This window comes from Arachis duranensis, chromosome 6, assembly GCF_000817695.3.
Source record: "Arachis duranensis cultivar V14167 chromosome 6, aradu.V14167.gnm2.J7QH, whole genome shotgun sequence".
NCBI classification, from domain to species: Eukaryota; Viridiplantae; Streptophyta; class Magnoliopsida; order Fabales; family Fabaceae; genus Arachis; species Arachis duranensis.
The window spans coordinates 102,314,539-102,320,063 of record NC_029777.3 but is presented as its reverse complement, the minus strand read 5'-3'; the positions used below and the strand labels follow the sequence as shown (position 1 = coordinate 102,320,063).

Sequence of the window (5,525 nt, the reverse complement as noted above, 5' to 3'; positions counted from 1 at the left end):
TGTGTTATTATCTTTTTAATATTATTCTTAGTTTACGAGTAACTTTTTAAATTTTTTCTAATAACTTTATATTAGATAAATTAATTCTTAACCAAAAAAAAAATTTGACAAATAAATTTCTATCCTCTAAAAATTTTACAAATTAGTTTTTGTATTAAAATAAATAATTAAATTAATTTTTTATTATTTACAATTTTAGATAATTTAATCTCGACATGTTATTTTATAGAAATTTTTTTTTAAATGAGTTCAAATTTGTGACTTAAGCTCGGTTCATGACTCAATTGATTTTAATTTTAGAGATATAAGGAGAAATCAAATCACCGGTAAAAAGAGGGAACAAACTCCTCAACTGTTCAATAACCAGACTCTGGTTAGCTTCATTAACGCTTCTTTCCTGATTTGATTTTATTAATGCAATTACATTTATCTGATGCTAGGTTTGGAACTCTTGAGTGATTCGGTTGCGCATGAATTCTTTTCTCATTTTGTTTTCTGCATCGATGTTTAAATTCTATATTTAATTTCTATTGAATTGCCATGGTTGACAGTTTCAAGAGAGAATATTCAATTTGACTCCTAAACTTACATGTAAATCTCAATTTAGTTTTTAAAGTTTCAATTGCCTTTATTTAGTCTTTGTGAATATAACTCATGTTAGTCCTGGAAACAATTTTCAAGGTACAAACGTTAACGGAATACTGTCGTGAATAACCGGATGCCACACTAAACTTTGTAAAATGATATCGTTTTAATTTTGGCACTCAAATAACCCAAAAACAACATCATAAATAGTATTTATTAAAATTTTACCTAACAAAATAAGTGATACGATGTCGTTTAAATGTCAACCAAATGATATCATTTTACAAGTTTTAACGTGACATTTGATAGTCTATAACAGCACTCCATTAACATTTTTATACTAAAAATCGTCTCAAGGACTAATATAAAACACATTTATAAACTTTAGGAACTAAATAAATGCAATTGAAATCTCAAGGACTAAATTGAGACTCGCGTATAAATTCAGAAATCAAATTGAGTCGCTCTAGTTTCAACGATGTTCTAATAACGACTTTGATATTAATTAGTTCTGAAGCTTTTCATATACTCCTATGATTAAATCTCGTTGCAGTTTAATAGATGAAAAGCAACAGCATATTTTAGTGAAGCTGTAGATTCAAGAAATGTAGTATAGGAATCTTGGGTACAATGATCGTTTTCTTATTTGATTGATATATTTGTCCACGTTTTTATATTTCATAGATACATATAGTAATTTATTCTTATTTGTTTTTAATTTTTTTGATTCAAGAGTCAATCTTTTATCTATTTTTGAAAGTTTCATATCACTTCTCTAAGTTGGTGTTCATCAAGAATCAACATCCCTCCTCTCCAAAATCATTCATACATCATTCTCTCTATGCACTCAGTCACAATTATATACCACCACATGTAATATAACAAGACAATTGTAAAATAAATTCAATTTCTAATATGATAACACCACTTTTCTATTCTTTTTTTTTAATACTGCTTGAAGACATGACATGAGACATCATTAAAATAAAAACATTAAACTAAAAACTAAAAAAACATAGAAACATTAAACTAAAAACTAAAAAAACATAGAAAAATAGGACTCATGCAAATAAACCGAAATAAACTGAAAACAGAAACATAATCATAATCATAAAGGAAGAAAAGCAGAAGGCAAGCATGAAAAGAACTCAACCACCTCAATGATCGTGGTGACCATCCCCGTTATCCGGTTGTGCTCCTTGTGGTCCTTGCAGCCTCCCTATCTCCTGTCTCAATTGGAGAAGCTCGAGGTGCATTCTTTCTTGCACATTCACAATCTGACGGAGAAGGACACTATGGTTATCTTGGTTCACCCTTATCTCACGGAGAAGGTTATCTTGGTTCACCATTATCTGACGGAAAAGGACATCATGGCTATTTTGGTTCACCCTTATTTGCTCAAGGGATGCAGTCAATTGTTGCCAATACTCTTGTGGCGGAAAATAATGCCCTTGAGGCACACGAGGGGTGGTGGAGGAGCTTGTTGTGCTTCTTCTTCGGCTTGTCCCCCCCCCCCCCCTCTTTTCCAAAAAAAATAAATAAATAAAAACAAAACTCTTAGAGCAGAGTGATTATGCAACTTTGGTTGAAACCAACAATTCGAAAGAGTATTCATCAAACACATGAAGCATTATTTCTGCCAAGGAGGAATCATATTCTTTCTACTTATGTTAATATAATGTCGGGTGGGGGATATTGTTACGAGCAAAGTCTACTCAGTATATAAAATGAGATTTTGTTGTCACTGCATACTATTAAAACTAGAGGCGGTAGATCCATTAGCCATTCAAGTTGTGAATTGTGATTCTGGACTGTGCTAAAAAAGCATCAAGTTGATGGTTCACCGGTCACAACTATAAATAGCTCCTGCACAACTATAGTCTATAAAAAGCTCAATCCACTTCCCAATTAGAAATCATAATATGTTTGACTACCTGAAACTCCTATATGAACTAGCACAACATAACATAACTAGATCGAGGTATATTAGCCTTGGAAATAACCAATCAGGGATAAACAATATAGTTCTTGCCGAGACGGTATAAATAGATCAACGAGGTAACCAATCAAAGTTCACTAATTACAAAACTGAACTCTTTAGCTCAAGACAGTACCAAACTACCAATGATTTGTCGGGCGATGCAAAATGAACACGGGAAGCACACACATTTCCCCATTACAAAGTTCATATACAAAGTTCATCCATTTCTTATAATGCCCCCCAAATCAAATACACTGTCAAAATTTATCCTCTTAAACAAACCAAAATATTCATTTATGACCTATATAAAAAGAGGAACTTTAAGCATGAAAATTGAATTAGTTAGTTAACATGAAAACCATCTTTGTTTGGCCAAATAAAATGAACACCTTGAAAGAACTCCCCCAAGATTATACTGAAGATCAAAACACGGACATTAAAGAAAGAAAAATAGATTTGTATCAGCTTATGTGAATACAGTCATTTCCCTGCATCCCATATATTAACCTTTAAAAAATAATAATAAAATAAACAAAAAACCCAAGATTTTACATCAAAACTACAGAAAACAATGAAAGAAGAAAAAGAAACAATACCACAACATTTCATTTCAATATTTTTAAATAATAATTGAAAAAAAAAAGCATTACCCTGTAAAAACCTCCAAAAAACTTTCCCAAGATTCCTATACTACATTTCTTGAATCTACAGCTTCACTAAAATATGCTGTTGCTTTTCATCTATTAAATTGCAACAAGATTTAATCATAGGAGTATATGAAAAGCTTCAGAACTAATTAATATCAAAGTCATTATTATAACATCGTTGAAACTATCAACCATGGTGATTCAATAGCAATGTAACACAGAATTCAAACATCGATGCAGAAAACAAAATGAGAAAAGTGGAGAAAGGAGTTCATGCGCAACCGAATCACTCAATAGTTCCAAACCTAGCATCAGATAAATGTAATTGCATCAATAAAATCAAATAAGGAAAGAAGCGTTAATGAAGCTAACCAGAATCTGGTGATTAAACAGTTGAGGAGTTTGGTTCCCTCTTTTTACCCGTGATTTGATTTCTCTCTGTGTCTCTAAAATTAAAATCAATCATGAGTCATGAACCGAGCATAAGCCACAAATTTGAACTCATTTTAATTTTCTTTTCTATAAAATAACATGTTGAGAGATTAAATTATCTAAAAATGTAAATAATAAAAAATTAATTTAGTTATTTATTTTAATAAAAAAATTGATCTGTAAAAGTTTTAGGTAGCGTTTGGTAGCAAGACAGAGACTGATAGACTGTGACAGAGAGATAGAAATTAAAATAAGTCTCAGTATTGTGTTTGGTGTATAAAGTGTATAGAACTGAATTATGACTCAGTATCTTGTTTGGTTCGAATTAAAACTAGAGACTGAAATGTTTAAATTTACAAAATTACCCTTGACCTTACAATGTAAATATAATAGAAGGAGAAAAAGTGTGACAAAAAAAATATTCTATTTATGAGTTGAATTTGTTTGTGTATGATTTCTATGATGCTTTTTTGGGTGTTGTCATGGATAAGAGGGGAAGAATGATTTACTAACATGAACACATAATCTAAAGTAATATAATGACTTAGTTAATTAGGACAAATTTGACAAAAGTTTGTTTCTCATTCTCAGAGAGACACATATAGCTAGGCATTATAACCATGCTATATCAATATTATTTAATCCTTTGTGAGAGAGAGAGAGAGAGTGAGTGATAGACCAATATGGTTTATAACAAGAGCAAGAAGATAAAATTAATGCCGTTAAATCTTAATAAAGATTGGAACAAAACATCATATAAATTTTCAAAAGGATCATGCATGTATCTAGCTATGTAACTTCTTATATGATGACTTTCAATCATGATCATCCATGTGTATATAGAATTATTCAGACCATAAATCTCTTACTCCTGTTAACTATAAACTACAATTAATTCCCATGTAACAGATGGCATTAATAATTCCCAAAAACAGATGGCAAATCCCTGAATATAGGACAAAGTCACAAAGACAAAGGATTTCTTCAACATCAGTGCTACTACTTCACACCATTAAGAAAATAACGAACCAAGCAAAATAGTAACTTGTCTCTTTTCAAACTTTAATTTCTCCAAATCAAAGCACCCAAACAAAACAAAAGCTTAAGAGGTTCTGAGTACAAATACACCTTTCAAAGATACAAATTTGATTTAAGCATTATACAACAGTAATTGAACATCAGGAGAAGGGAAAAGTCCTATTGCTAGGTCACGACCAAAAAAAAATGAACAGAATCAGTAAAGTACCAGCAACAGGGGAGAAAACAGGGGAGAGGCGAGTCGGTGGTTGACGTCGACAGCAACAGGTAGAGGCGGCAGCTTGGTTCTTCGATTGTTGTAACAGGAGGGAGGCAGCAGCAGTCCTGTGAAGGAGAAAACGAGGAGATAGAGAACATGGGGGCTACGAAGATGAACTTGAAAACGACCCCTCACTTACTTAGCGATGGCTACGCCAGCGGCGGTGGCTGTTCTTCGACTGGTGATGGAGAGGCTGCATGCAGTGATGTCCTTGAAGAAGAATGAGAAGATAAAAGAGTCAACAGGGTTAAAGCCCTTATTTACATTTGGGTAATGTTGAAATTATTGTAGGAAAAGTCTAGGAGGAGCAAATTTATTGAATTAAAATGGCGGTAATTTATGTATAAATGTTTTGTCTTTAAAATTTTTAGTTTTTAGTGTTTTTATTTTTTAGAGATATTAAAATTTTAAAAATAAATATAAAAATTTAAATATTAATTTTTAATTCAACAAATATAATATTAAGTTTTTGTCTTTCAATTTCAATTTAAATCTCTACAAACAAATTTTATCCTAAAAATTTATTTGTCAATTTTTTTTGTTAAGAATTAATTTCTCTAATATAAAGTTATTAGAAAAAATT

At 31.2% G+C, this 5,525-nt stretch overlaps 1 long non-coding RNA gene across 1 annotated transcript; it reads right to left on the bottom strand.

Annotated features, from left to right (window-relative positions):
• Positions 1-2,112: 2,112 nt before the first annotated feature.
• LOC127748361 (uncharacterized) lies at positions 2,113-5,213 on the bottom strand. The gene is made up of 3 exons (XR_008010376.1): positions 5,082-5,213; positions 4,892-5,007; positions 2,113-3,659 (listed from the first exon to the last, which is right to left on the bottom strand). It is a non-coding gene; the product is annotated as an uncharacterized LOC127748361 (long non-coding RNA).
• Between the last annotated feature and the right edge of the window lie 312 nt (positions 5,214-5,525).